Raw genomic sequence first — 14,951 nt, 5'->3', positions numbered from 1 at the left:
CTCCCTGCTCAGCCGCTCTGCTTCCCCACCACCTCGTCTTTGGGCACACAGGCACAGGCTGTTCCTGCCTGTGCCTTCAAGGATTTCTCCCTGCACAATGTGCAGCCTCCCTGGACTCCTCTGCCCCTCAGCACAGCGTCCCCAGGGAGCCTCTCAAACAGCGTGGCTGGACGGACTCCCCTGGGCAGCCCCTCCAGCCTGGATGGAGCTTGGCCACACCGTGACTGTCCCGGCCCCAGAGGCCCAGAGCCTCCACCTGTTGTGTAGAGGGAGCTGGGAAGGTGAGATGGGCCAGGAGGGGATTCCCCTGCTGCCCACAGCAGGGACCTGTTTCCATTCCCCCTGCTTTTTGGGTCCCCTCCTTCTGCCTGCTGGTCACACCCTTGGTGATCCTCGGCTTCTTGGCAGGTGTCTGTCTGGGACATTTGTCCAATGGCTGCTTCAGAGTGGCTCCAGCAGTCCCTCTTCCTCTCCTAAACCCTGACACTCCTTATCTTTCCACTTCCCTGTTCAGTATTACTTCTTTCACAGTTCTTTCCTTGGAGGTTATTTCCTAGTTAATGTTGGTTTTGTGCAGCCAGAGTGTGCTGTGAGCTGGGAGAAATATCTGTGTATGTTCAGGGCTGTGCACGTGTTTTTTTGTGAATGTGTGCATGCTCGTTTGTCTGGTGCCAGAAGCAGGACTCACATTTGACCTGGCAGGGATTAAACCCCTGGGATGGAGTTGGTGGATCAAACTCCACTGATTATGAAAACCCCATTGAACTAAAATTTTCCTTGTTAGTCCCCATTTTGCTGGTATGTTTGTAAAAGCAGTTTCTCTTCTTCTCTCTTCTCTTCTCTTCTCTTCTCTTCTCTTCTCTTCTCTTCTCTCTTGCTGAGCTGTTTAGCCTGAAGAAAAGGAGGCTCAGGGGGCACCTTCTGGCTCTCCCTGACATGAGGGGCTGCCTCGAGGGACAAGAGGAGAGGAAATGGCTTGAGTTGTGCCAGAGAGGTTTAGGTTGGGCTTTAGGAAGAATTTCTTCACAGGGAGGAGGATTAAACATTGGAATAGACTGCTCAAGCAGTGGAATCACTGTCTGAGGAGGTGCTTGAGACCCGGCTGCCTGTGGCACTCAGTGCTCTGGGCTGGGGGACAAGGTGGGGATCGTGGGGGTACCACTTGTTGGTTTCTGTGGGTCTGGATGGATGGCACTTGAGGCAGTAATTAATGTTTGGACTCAGGTCTTTATTATTTCTTCTCAGTAAAACATCTCGTTATTATGAGTTCTACAGCTTTTCTTTAGAAGGCACAAAATGGCCAACAATCTCTTGGTACAAAGTTTTTTAAGACTGAACTATCCAATTAAGAACTGACACCTAGATTATTTTCTATTTTAACCCAAGAACTGATCCCACAGAGCCGACAATGCAGACTTTTCTGTCCAATTGCAAAATGCCACCCAAACCCACGAAGAAGAAGGAAGAAGAAGAAACCCAGGATGACACCCTGTGCCCTCCATCTTGCTTCCATCCACAACATAGTAAAAATCCCAAAAACTCAATTTCTCACCCAGTGATAAACCTACACTATTCTCTATAATCCATTTCACACTTTTGTGGATTCCAGTCTAGCTTGAAGTCTGGGAAACTTTCTCCTTGAATGAGGGTCAAAGTCAGTGCTGCCCTGGGGGTCAGGGCACCCCAGAGCAGAGAGAGAAATATTCCCTGTGGTGCCCTGGGTTTCCACAGGGATGGGCACAGGTTGGACTCGATGATCTGGGAGGGCTTTTCTGACCTCACTGACTCTGTGATTCTGTTACCATGACAGGAGCTAGCCCTGCCCCTACTGCTCAGTCCTCTGCCAGGGCCTCCCCACCCTCACACGGAATTTTGGGAATATTCCTTCCCAATATCCCATCTAACCCTGGGGAAGCTACTCCCCCTTGTCCTGTCCCTCCACCCCTTGTCCCAAATCCCTCTCCTCTCCTGGAGCCCCTTTAGGCCCTGAAGAGGCTCTGAGCTCTCCCTGGATCCTTCTCTTCTCCAGGTGAGCACCCCCAGCTGTCCCAGCCTGGCTCCAGAGGGGCTCCAGCCCTCAGAGCAGCTCCGTGGCCTCCTCTGGACTCACTCCAGCAGCTCCACGTCCTTCCTGTGTTGGGGACCCCAGGGCTGGAGGCAGCTCTGCAGGTGGGGTCTCACCTGAGCAGGGCAGAATTCCCCCCTCACCCTCTGGTGACACTGCTGGGGATGGTGATAATTTCATGTTTTGATGCATTTATAAGCCAATAGAATATAGAAATTGCCCCAGCAGGGATATACCTTCACAGATACCAGGCTCCCTGGTCACTGCCTTATGAATCACCACATCTTCCCACTTGGAGTTCCCCAAGTTCTGTGTCCTCACACTGGATTTTGCTTTACCTTTGCCTTTGCGGTTCAAGCTCAGCCAGGGCCAGGTGATCTCTCCTGTAGCAAATCACCCCTTTGCTCTCTCTAGTTGTTAAACAGGTTACATTTCTCTAATTTCAAGAGGGATTTCACATCATTCCTGTGGCTCATCCCCGAGCTTTTCTTTTTGCAAAGCGAGGTCAAAATACCTGGGCAGGAGTTTGTTATGAATTAAGACACCCCCCTCCCTTCATGATTTGGTGAGCTTGGTGTCCCTTCCCATTGCTTGAGCTGCCTCAGATGGTTATTCATTACCAGGTTACACAATCTCATTTCATTTAATGGAAAACATGTTTGAAAGTAGAAGGAACCTTTGTTTTACGTAATGTTAATGCCCCAACTACTTGGGGTTCAACACCTGTGGTTGACAAGACTCTTGTGGCTCAACACATTTATTACAAGGCTTTTTTTTTTTTCTCTTCTTAGAGAAATACTTTTCCTGTGCCTGTGCAAATAAGTCCCACAGCTACTCCTGCTGGTAAGACACCTTCCCCCTCCAGTTTTCTCAGAGCAGCTCTGGGCTTTACGTGGGCTCCTGCAGGGAGGGTTTGTTCCTTTTGTTGTTCTGGAAGTGCTGCACACGTCTGATACTCTGTCTAAATAATCCTGCAGCTCTGCTGGTTCCAGATATAGCTGACCTCAATAAGTTGACAGGAAAACACCTCCTTTCTAAAACCAGCATTTATCTGGGGGCTTACTTTTAGTAGCATTTAGGTTTATTGCCCATTTCTGTTGCTGTTACATATTTGGAGGAGAAGCAGACATTGGATGCGACGCACATGGTGTCTCAGAACATTAAACTTTCATCCCTAATAAAACACTGCAAAACTCTTGGAAACGATGAAGACAGAGCTGCTTTAATTCTGTGGCATCATTAAAACTGAGATCAAATAAAACTTCTTCTTTGAGGTCAAACTGTTCCAAAGACAGTTCATTGGCCTGGGAGAGAAATGAAATTCCTCTCTACAACGTCTTCTAGTTTCCTCCCTGTGCACATATTTTTGCCATATATGAGGGGCAGCTTCCCCAGAATTTACCACTTGGGAATGTTTCTGCTTTGGAAGGACTGACTGACATCACGAGGCAATGAGCCAGGAGGACACACGGCCACTCTCATCCTGAGCAAGTCCTTCCAAATCCCCGTCTGTTCCCCTTTCCATCGGGCTGGACAGTGCTTTGTGGAGGGTGGGTTCTGAATTGCCTCCCACCCTGTCCCAAGGGAAGGGAGCAGGCAGGGAGCTGAGGGATGGTTCTGCAGGAACAGAGCTTTCTGTTTGACTCTGCTGCTCCCTTCCCTTGGGGGCAGTACTGGCCACAGCTTGCTGTGCCTTTGGAAGGGGCTGGAGAGCAGGGCCTGCAAGGGGGAGTGTGGAGAGACAGCAAGCAAGCAGAAATTCCATCTTCTCAACAAAAAATCTGATGGGTATTGGTTGTGTCAAACCCCAAAAAGCTCCAGTTTTGCTGCTGCTCTTCAGTAAGGATCCATGCCCAGGGACAGCAGGTGACTCAATGTCACCACAGGGAACCACGTGTCACAAGGGTGGGCAGACACTGCTCCAGGCAAACTGCAAGAAGAGTCAGAATATCCTGAGTGGGAGGGACCCCCAATGATCATCCAGTCCCTCCCCTGGCCCTGCACAGACACCCCAACAATCCCACCCTGGGCATCCCTGGGAGCTCTGGCAGCCTGGGGACTGGGACCATTCCCTGGCAGTGCCCAGGGCTGGCTCATGGCAGGAGCAGCTCCAGAGAAGCCAAAGCCACCATGGAGTTGGCTCCTTCCAAGCAGACAAGGAAATGCAAACCCTTCTTTTAATGGGACAAGCAGAAGCACATCAGGGTCCCAGGAAATGGCACCACAAGGACAAGCACTGATGGAGCTGAGCACTGGGAATAAGTTAAAACAACTGAGGGGATTTGGGGACACCTCTGTGTGCCCTCATTTCAGCTGCTTCGATAACAAGCATGACCCTGCAGGGCCAGGGCTTCCCTTGCTGTCAGCTTTTCCCCATTTGCCATGAGGTTTGTGGTGATAAGTGCCTGCACCTGCGGAGGTGAGTGGGCTGTGGCACAAAACTGAGCCTCCCCAGGGAAGCTGTGGTGGTCCCAAATGCAGTGACAGGAAAATCCTCTGCTCAGGGCTTGTGCCAAGGCTGGTGCCAGCACCCACCTCATGAGTACCACCAACCAACCACCTTGGACTCAGCACCTTCCAAATTCACCCCCTGCCCCCACCCTCCTCAGACCCCAAATCCACCTTTCCAGCCCCAAATCTGCCTCTCAGTCCCAAATCTACCCCCAAATCCCTCCCAAGCCACAAATTCACTCCCCTCAGTCCCAACTCCGCCCCAACCCTAAATCCAAGCCCTAATTCATCCTTGCAGCCCCAAATCCACCCCCAGCCCCAAACTGCTGTTCAGCCCCAAATCCTCTCCCCAATCCCCCCTCACAGCCCTAAATCCACCACCCAATCCCAAATCTACCCCTAAATCTCCCCAAAGCCACAAATCCACCCATCTCAGCCCCAATTGTGCCCCACCCCATATCCACCCCGTAGTCCCAAGTCTATCCCCAAATCTGACCTCCCAGCCCCAAATCACACCTCTCCCTGCGGCATCTTGCCCCTCCCATCCCCCGAACATTCTGTGCCCCCCAAAACCCAGATTCCTGTTCCCTAAAAGCCAGACTCGTGCCCCCCAAAAGCCAGACTCACGACCCCCACAAAATCCAGATTTGTGCTCCCCAAAAGCATGACTTGTGTCCCCCAAAACTCATACTTGTGCCCCCCAAGAGCCAGCCTCGTGCCCCCAAAAATCCAGATTTGTGCCCCCACAAAAAGCCAAACTCGTGCCCCCCAAAGCCAGACTCGTGTCGGCAGTAGCGGGTTTTATTCTCCAGTTTCTTCTCCCTGGAGCGGGGCGGGCTCAGAGGGCGCAGTTCCCCTCTCCGTAGCGCCGGCACCTCATCACCTTCAGGTAGGTCTCCACCTTGTGCAGGTCCTTTTTGAAGCACGAGAGCAGCCCGTAGTTCTTGACCAGCACGTCCTCCCCGCGCAGGTGGAGCTCGAATTTCTCGTAGGTGGCTTTGAGCACCTGCGGACCCCGCGGGCTGCGCTCCTCCAGCTCCTGCGGGACAACGGGGAAACTCCGGGAGAGGCAGGGCCGGACAGGGGCGTCTCCCAGGGACAAACCTCCTGCCGAGCCCTGGGACAGGTCAGGGGCGTTGCCCCCGGTTTTAAATGGGGTTTCAGGTGGGGTTTTGTGTAGCAGGAATCCTTGTAAAGCATATGTATTGTATAAGTGGCTGTGCCCCAGTCCTAGTTATTCTAAATGAGTCACAGCTGCTGCCCAACTAAGGACTCCACAGCTGTAGCTCATTTAGAATAACTAGGACTGGGGCACAGTGTCGTGGTTTGACCGGAAATGGGACATCTGGGATATGTTGTTTTGCTGTGGTTACCAATGGGTGGTTGGAATTTAAGATGAGCACCTAGTTTGACCAGTGCAGCATTTGGATCCGCCTCTTGAGACTACGAACCCAAGGGGTTAAAAGCAGGGCTCTTGTCCCTCAGAGCCCTCTTGGGATTTCCGGCGTGAAGAAGTCTCTCCCCCGGCCCAATTGCTGGCTGGGCTGTGGGAGGGGAAAGCCACGTGGCCCATCTACGGTAGGCCCGGGTTCGGAGGAAGGGTGGCGGACCCTTGAGCGACCTGTTTATCCCCCCCCCCGCCCCATTTGGGATGGAGAGAATGCAGCCCGTGCGCAAACTGTATATCTTGAAACTTGATATCATGTGCCGGCAGGCAGCACGGCTGGGAGGAGAAAAGGGGGGGGCAGCGGGCAGTCCGGCCGCCTGGGAGAGCTTTTAACCCTTGTGGAGAATGAAGGCTTCGCAGAACATTGCCTTTCCTGGGAAAGGGATAGGAGTGGAAGATGAAGGAAGAAACCAGGCCAGTAAGGGGGGTCTGGCAAAGGGAGAAGAGAGATGTTGAAGGAATGGAGGAAGATGGAGTGGCAGTTTTTGCTGGACTCTTTTTTGTTGTATATCCATGGACTCTTTCCTGGTGATGCAGAGGCTGTATTGCAGGGGGAAGCGGAGGCTCGGCGTCAAGAGAGTTTGGTTTTGAGACCCCTCGGCCCCGGGGGGTATAGAAGACATGGTGGGGACAAAGGTCCCAGGGATGTGACTGTGCTCTGCTTGGAATGAGACGAGGCATTCTTAAAAGGCCCTGAAGGCAGGCCCCTGCCCCATCCCATGCCTGGTGGTGAGAGCACCTTGGCATGGAAAGGAGATGTCACGAGATAGCAAGATACCGGGCGGATTGCTGATTGTGACAAGAAGTCCGTGGCACAAGGAAGGACTCCGTCTATCCCTTATGAGCTGAAGATTTGATTTTTTTTTCTAAAGGGTGGTGCCAGACCGAGTGTGGATAATTTTTTGGAAATGTAAATGTGTTTGGGAATTGGGTGGGAGGAGGATAAGGAAGTGTTTCTGTGTAGTTTTCATTCTCTTTGTGTGTGTAGTTTAGTAATTGTGTGTGTAGTCTAGTAATTGTGTGTGCAGTTTAGTTAATAAACTTCTCTTTATGTTTAAGTTGGAGCCTGCTTTGCTTATTTCCTGGCCACATCTCACAGCAGATATCAGGTAAAAGGTATATTTATGGGGGCTCTGGCTTTGTCAGGCCTAAACCATAACACACAGCCACTTATACAATACATATGCCTTACAAGGACTCCTCCTACATTTCCCCCTTTTTCTTTTACTGACAGATGTTCAAATATGATACAGATATTTAAGTACAAGACATACATTTCCCACAATCCATATTTTACCCCGAGACTCAAAGGCCTCGTACAACACACACACAGCTCTTTGCTCAAAGGCCGTATTCTTCACAGCTCTTGGCTGTCACAGCTCCTCGACCCAAAGGCTATGTTCTTCCACGGCTCTTGGCTGTCTTTCCCACAGTCCTGGCTCAAAGGCCATCTCACCTAATTCAGCACTCTGATTTCATGGGACCAACATCATCTGTGCTCTCTGAAGTGATTCAAAAGGGCTGGTTCATACCAGAATTGACTTTTTCTGAGTCTTACATCTAAATCTGTGTCCTTTTCCATTGATCTAAAATTATTTGATTACTTTTGCCTAAGTAGCTAGTTAAGTAAATTAGTGACCAACTAACTCAATTCCCCAGAATGCTTCAGCTGAATGTTCACACCAATCTTTATCTGAAAACTCATCAAATCACACAGATTCCTCTTGTCTGGCCCTCTTTCAGTAACCTTTTACTGCCCAGTTTTGGACAAACCAGGTTTGAGCACGATGTTGTCTCCTTGTTCTGTTTTCAAATCTGTATTCTTAAGGAATGAAATTGCAATAAGGCACATACCACCATTAAAATGCCTCCCCCATAAATCTTTTCACCAGGTTCAGTGTAGCATGTAGCAAACACACCTGTGAACAACAGCTCAGCAATGTGCTCAGGCCTTGGGGTCCTTGGCAAGCAACTTTCTCCAGCAGGGCCAGAATGTCACACAAGGATCCTTTTTCTTTGGTGGTCCCCAATCTGTGTCCCTTTCATGATGATCATGAGGCAGATTTTAAGAGCTGAAATGAGGGATGTGGGACTCCGGGTGGCTCTTCAAAATACAGTTTGTTGTATACAAAATGCAGTTTCTTGTATACAAAATGCAGTTTATTCCATCCAAGAGGTTACAGCAGTCCAGGGTCATGGGCAACAGAGCTGTGCCTACAGCTGTCAGCTCCAGAGACCCTTAGTTTAGGTTCCAATGCATTCTATACTTTTCTTTTGGTTCCAATGCATTATATATTTTTCTTTTAGTTACATTGCATTCTATACTTCTCTTTGCTGAGCATCTTCATACAGTAGAACCAATCTATACCTTAACTTTTATCTCTAGCCTATCATAACTACTGTAATTACCATATTCATGTTACTGTTCTCCAATCCCTCAAAGTTAGTACATTACAATTTAAGCTGGAAGTTGTTTTTCAGTTTTCCTGCAGTGGAAAATTCTGAGACCTTTTTTCTACTTGCAACTTCGCTGACTTGTTTGCCTGTCTATCTTTGTGCTTGGTGAAAACATTTTCTTGTTTGAGATGGGTTTATCCTTTGCTCTAAGCCATAAAAACCCCTTCTAACTAACACACCCTTTGCCTCCTTGGTTATCCAGTAAGACTGGCTCAGCAATTCTTTTCTTCTATACCAAAACTTGCTTCCATCTCTATTCCTTCATCAGACTCTACATTTAAAAATCTTTCTGCTAAGCACACATATCTGTGAGACTTTCTTGTCAAACTTTCATCCTTCCCAAGAGCAGATGAGGGAAACTTCAGACAGAGAAGAAGAAAGGCCTCACACTCTTTGTTTGAGGAGCTTGCCTCTGGCTGTGCTGGTGCACAGGGCACGTCCTCTTCACCAGGACGCTGCTGGAGCTCAGCTCTGTGTCCCAGTAGTACTCTGGGGACAGCAGCCGGGTGGGTTTGTGCTGCAGGAGGTACCTGTTGAGGTGGCTCTCGTGGTGCCAGGGACCCTCAATGCCATTTTCTCTGTCCTGCAGCAGCCCTGCAGAGCAGGCTCTGCTCAGCTTGTACACCTCAGCCACGCTGCCCCCATAGAAGCTGGCAGTGTAGTGGAAGTCCCCTTGTCCCTCAGGGATGGCAGGTTGTGACTCAGAGTGTTTCTCAGAGGCTTTGTCCTCCTGCTGTGGGGTGACCTGCCAGGAGCTGATGGTGGCCACCAAGGCATCGATGATCTCCACGCCAATGTGTGCCAGGAGCTGGACATTGATATCCACGGAGTACAGATAATCCACCTCGTGCTGGAACTGGCTCTGGTGTAGGAGCTGAGGATGTCCATGCGGCTCCTGGAGATGTCCTGCCACCTGGGGTCATGCTGGACAGGGATGACAAACAGGTGGTTCTCAGGGGCCATCTGAAGGTGGGAGACCTTCTCGGGACAGTCTGTGAACAGGTAGAAGTTCACGGGGTGCCCAGCAAGGAAGTATTTGTTGGCAGAGCTCATGAACCCTTCGATGAACTGGACATAGCTAAGAGACATGGAAAGGAAGAGAAGGGAGAGGCTCCTTCTGCTGAGGAGTGACAGCTTTTCAAATTCATTTTCTTTCTCTTTTTCTATCTATTGCTCCTTTTTATGATGTTAGTGTCCTTTATTTAACACAGCTGCTGGGTTTTTCTCTGCAAAGAGTTTTGTTATTTTGCCTTTTATTATACCTTTTTGTTTCCAACACTACCACAGAAGCCATCCTGCTGATTTTATGCCTTCTAAGCTAGCTGAGCTATCTTGGGTGTGATATAAATCTCCAAGAGCTTATGAGACCTGGCTCAAAGAGGAAAATATTACTCTGCTGTGAGCTGTTTTCACTCTTTGGCCAGTTGGGGCCAAGCTCTGTGGAGACTCTGGAAAGAGTCAGGAGTTTTCATTATTATTTTTTTTTAGCATTCAGTAAGAATCCTTTCTGTATCCTTTAGTATAGTATAGTATTTATAATATAATATATAAAAATTAATTATACATATAATTAATTATTATATATAATTTTATATAACATTATATATTATTATTTTTATATAAATTATATATTGTTATTTTTATATAAGATATACATAGTATATGTAATTATATATATAATAATATATATAATCATATATGTATAATTTATATATAGAATATATATAATTTTAATTACTATCTTTTTAGCATTCAGTAAGTATCCTTTCTGTATCCTTTGGTATAGTATAGTATTTTTAAGATAATATATAATAACTAATTATATATAAAATTAATAATTATATATGATAGTCAAAGTATATAAAATAAAATAAAATAAAATAAAATAAAAATAATAATAAATTAGCCTTCTGAGAACCTGTAGTCAGATTCATCATTCCTTCCTTCACCCCTTGCAGATACAATCATGCTCCACCAGCAGTACTGCAGAGAGGTTTAACTATTTGACAAGAAATAAAGGACAAACCAGTACTTTTCAACAGCAAAAGTGACCACTCCAGTGACCAGGTTCTTCTGCAGATATTGAGCATCCAGGATGTCTCTGCTGAACGTGCCTTCCCAGACAACTGGAGCCAGCCATGGTGTCAGCACCAGCACATCCCTCCTCCTGCAAGGGCTTGGCAATGAAGGCAGGCTTGAGATGGCCCAGGAAATTCATCAAAACAAACACAGATGTAACACTGAATTAATCATTCCAGTCTCACTTTGAAATCACAGCATAGGTTTCTGATTGCAGCACAGATTTCTGAATAGGCAATTCCAGAAAATAATTTATCCCAGTGACCAAAAATGTTAATTCCATAGGTGTTTACACATCAGGTATGATGGTGACTGCCGTCGCAAAAAATAGTATTTTGATTTTTTGGCTTCTGAGTTGTGACAGAGGATGCAAAAAACTGAATTAAGATAAAATTAAACCAAAATATTTTCAACTTTCATCATCATTACCTGGTTTCCTTTCTGAAAGTAACAAATTACAGATTCTTCATCTATGCATTTTTGATGGTTTATGGAAGAGTTGATTTTCTAGTCAGGCTTCTATTTCATTCGGTCTGGCTCTCGGCTATCCTGTCAGTGCCACTCTGTGTTTCTGACATCAATGGGATTTCATGGTCATGATATTCTATTGTGCCAGAGCAGGTGCACTTACCATGGAAGCATCAGAGATGTTTCATCTATTTTTCTGCAAATGAAAATAAAAAAAAAATATTGGAAATATTATACAGGGAGAAATAAAGGGTACATAAATGAATTGTGGCACAGAAGTTTCAGATTTTTTTTTTTTTATGTGAGATGAGCTCCGCAAGAGATCTTTGTGTGGTTCAATGTAAGTGAGCATCCAGACTCCACCACAAACACTATTTTATTATTTATATGAGTTCATATACAATGTGACCCTGCAGGGTGGCTCATATCAAAATGGAAATTTGCACTTCCAGGGCATGGATCTGGTGCCTAAAAAGGAGTCTTTTAGGTGAGTGTTGTCCTCACGGCCTGGACTGATCCTTTGGTAAACTCTTTCCTGTGGTGGTGTTTGCAGGGCTACCAGGATGAGGGAAGAGATGAGAATCTTGACTCCATGTTTCAGAAGGCTTGATTTATTATTTTATTATATATATTATGTTAAAAGAAAATTATATATTAGAACTATACTAAATGAATAGAAGAAAGGATTTAATCAGAAGGCTTGAAAGGAAAGAAATGGAATCATAATAAAATCTTGTGACTGACCAGAGAGTCTGAGCCAGCTGACTGTGATTGGCCATTAATTAAAAACAACCACATGAGACCAATCACAGATGCACCTGTTGCATTCCACAGCAGCAGATAACCATTGTTCACATTTCACTTCTGAGGCCTCTCAGCTTGTCAGGAGAAAACATCCTAACAGAAGGATTTTTCATAAAATATGTCCGTGACGCTCTCCTGTATGTCCATACCTCTTTTATTACTTTTTCATTTTGCAGAATGAACTTACAGGACTGAATCATCTCCAGGGGAGGCTTTGTGTTCCTGAGCTCTGGCTGGGGAGAAAGGGTAGTGGTACCTTGGACAGGATAAGAAGGCAATGAGTCAATGATAAAACCAAAATCAGCCTCTCACCCACTTCCATTGTGACTGAAACTATAAAACAAATCTAACAGAAGATTTGTGGGGTCAGTATGGTGATGAGGATTTGCAAATCTCAGCTGTTTCAAGACAGGATGCAAAAAATGTGTATTTTATGATTGGCTTTTGGAAAATATTAAAATGAATATTATATGTGTTATGTCAGAAAGTGATGCTGTATTAATTTTCTTAAGTAGTGTGTTAAATAGAGTTTTAGGTTATAACATAATGTTAAAATAGAAACTGTGCCATGTAAGAGACTTTTTAAAGAGAGGACTCAGCAGCCACAGGACACCTGAATCTTTCAGAGAAAGAGAATTTATTGCTCCCTTATCAGAGGAAATGAACTTCTTCCCACCTCGCTCCGCCCTGAAGACGCTGTTAGGATTCAGAGGAAGAAGCTGACACTGACCAGACAGAATCCTGTGTTTGAATGGAATTTACGCATCATGTATGAGGTGTATGAATATGCAACAGGCTGTTGCTTTTAAGGGTTAATCCTCTGTTCATATGGGTCCTTTTTTGGGCTTATTTTGCCCAGAAAGAGGCACCCAGATGTCTGTAACTCTTTGGGGTTTTTTTGTCTCGTATTGTCCTAATCCAAATTGTCAAAATTTTCATTACTCCAATTATATTACTATTTTTATAACCATTTTATTACCATTAAATTTTTAAAATTTTATTAAAAAGTGATTGGTGTTTTTCACACAGGAGTTTAGCCTAAAGTTATCTGAAGATCAATCAGCTCTGAGGATCTGCGAGTCATTTAATTTGCCCCAGACTGTTTGCACCAAAGGAAATGTGTGTGCTTTGAGCAGAACTTGGTCTCAGCTGATGCCAGAACTCCTCTGCAGCTGCCTCTTGAATCCAGATGTTCACAGCATCCCTTGGCTCTGGCCATTCTGTGGGATCTGAGTGTAAATTTAAACAAAAATGTGAGCATTTGTGCTCACATTTGAGCATTTGATGCTCTGCTGCAGAGAAAGAATGGCTGAAAATTTGTCTTGATTCCTACAACTGGAACAGATCTTCAATATTGTTCCAGCCAACTCTGAATTAACCCCACCTGCTCTGATTTCAGTCTCCAGAACACTGAATACACACCTGTCCTGGTTTGAAAGGAAGTGAGATTTTGGGAGTTTGAAGTCAAACCAATCAGTGCTCAGATTTGAATATTGGCATGAAACCAACCACCACGAAAAAACATTTTTAGATTGAAGAATACTTGAAATATTCTCGATATTATATATATATATATATATAAATATTATATATGGCATATATTTTATATATATAATATTATATGTAAAATGTATATTTTTATATATAATATATTATATATATTATATATAATTATTCAGACTTTTAGAATTTCACAGAAAAGGTTAAAAGTGTCCACACCTTGCTTATTTTCATATTTTGAATGTAAAAGGAGATTTTGAATTTGTGTAAATTCAAAGCTTACATTGTACCTGCATTAGTTAGAAGAAACCTGTCTGAGTCTGGGCAGTAGAAAGAAATTCTTGTTGAGAATAATTGTCAAAGGTTAAACACCCACCAGATTGCACCAGTGATCCCTGCTGTCACTAGAATAGCCAGGCCATGTAATTTTGTCATTCCCATCTCCTTAGTGCTGCAAAGCAAGATTGTGAACTCTGGATTGACAGCAAAGTGGGGAAAAAACCCAAAACAAACACAAAAACAAAAAGGCAGCAAATACTGGTTATGAAATACTGAATAAGTATTTTGTTTTGCACTGCAAGTCTGGACATAATACAGAGAAAAATTAGTTTTTCTAGATAGAAAGTTTGACATCTAGGTATTTATAATACATACTACATATTTACACAGTGAGCTCTCATTTTACAATAGTATAGTAAACCATTTTTAATTGTTCAAAGCAATAATTCTCATACCAGATTTTCTCTGAATCAGGTTTTATTTTTTCCCCAGCCAGTGCCCTCTCTGATCTTGGTCTTTCTTTCTTCCTTTCCCTCTGTCCCTGCCTTTTTCTGTTGTTTTTCTATTATATTTTGTTATTTTATTTTTTAATTTTATTTTATTTATTTTTGTCTAGCTCTCCATTTTGACCTTGCTGCCTTGATTTTCCTGCTCTGCCCCTCACTGCTCAGTTCTCTTTTTTTCTAATTTGAAAGTCACAGTCCTTTTCTCTGGCTCAGCTTCTCCATCCATTCTGGGGCTGTTCACAACTGGGGTTCGGCCACATCTTCCTTTGTCCCAGCCTTCTGAAAAGTCTCTGGGGCATTCTGTGTTTCAATATTGACCATCCTCTGATTTCAGCATCTCCTCCTGCTGTCACCCGTTTCTCAGCCTAATTTCTTATCTATATCACAATTTTACAAGCCATGAGTTCTACAGCATTTCACTAGCAAGCTACAAAATAGCCCCGTCTCTCTCTCTACAAGGTCTTTTAGGGGAAAAAAACTTATCCAATTAAGAAATGACGCCTCAACTATTTCTGCTTTTAACCCAAAAACCAATCACCTGTGGCCCACCATGTGGATTTTTTTTATCCAAATACACAAAACCACCCAAACCCATGGAGAAGAAGGTGAAGGAGAACGAGGAGAAGGAGAAGGAGGAGGACGAAAAGGGAAGGAAGAGAAAAAGGAGGAGGAGAAGAAGAAGGAGAGAAGGTGAAGGAGGAAAAGGAGAAGGGGGAGAAGGTGAAGGAGGAGAAGGTGAAGGAGGAGAAGGTGAAGGAGGAGAAGGGGGAGAAGAAGAAAGAGAAGAAGAGAGAAGGAGAAAGAAGGAGAAGGAGGAGAAGGGGAAGAAGAAGGAAGAGAAGAAGAAAGAAGGAGAAAGAAGGAGAAGAAGGAAGAGAAGGTGAAAGAGAAGGAG

The 14,951-nt window shown here is 45.1% G+C and overlaps 1 pseudogene; it reads right to left on the bottom strand.

Moving 5' to 3' along the window:
* Positions 1-5,354: 5,354 nt before the first annotated feature.
* On the bottom strand, positions 5,355-13,712 carry LOC128940072 (histo-blood group ABO system transferase 2-like; annotated as a pseudogene).
* Positions 13,713-14,951: the final 1,239 nt, after the last annotated feature.

Source organism: Melozone crissalis, unplaced genomic scaffold (genome assembly GCF_028551555.1).
Source record: "Melozone crissalis strain CALT ecotype California unplaced genomic scaffold, PUWL_Pcris_2 ptg000032l_1, whole genome shotgun sequence".
Classification (NCBI taxonomy): Eukaryota; Metazoa; Chordata; class Aves; order Passeriformes; family Passerellidae; genus Melozone; species Melozone crissalis.
This window is presented reverse-complemented; position numbering and strand designations above follow the sequence as displayed.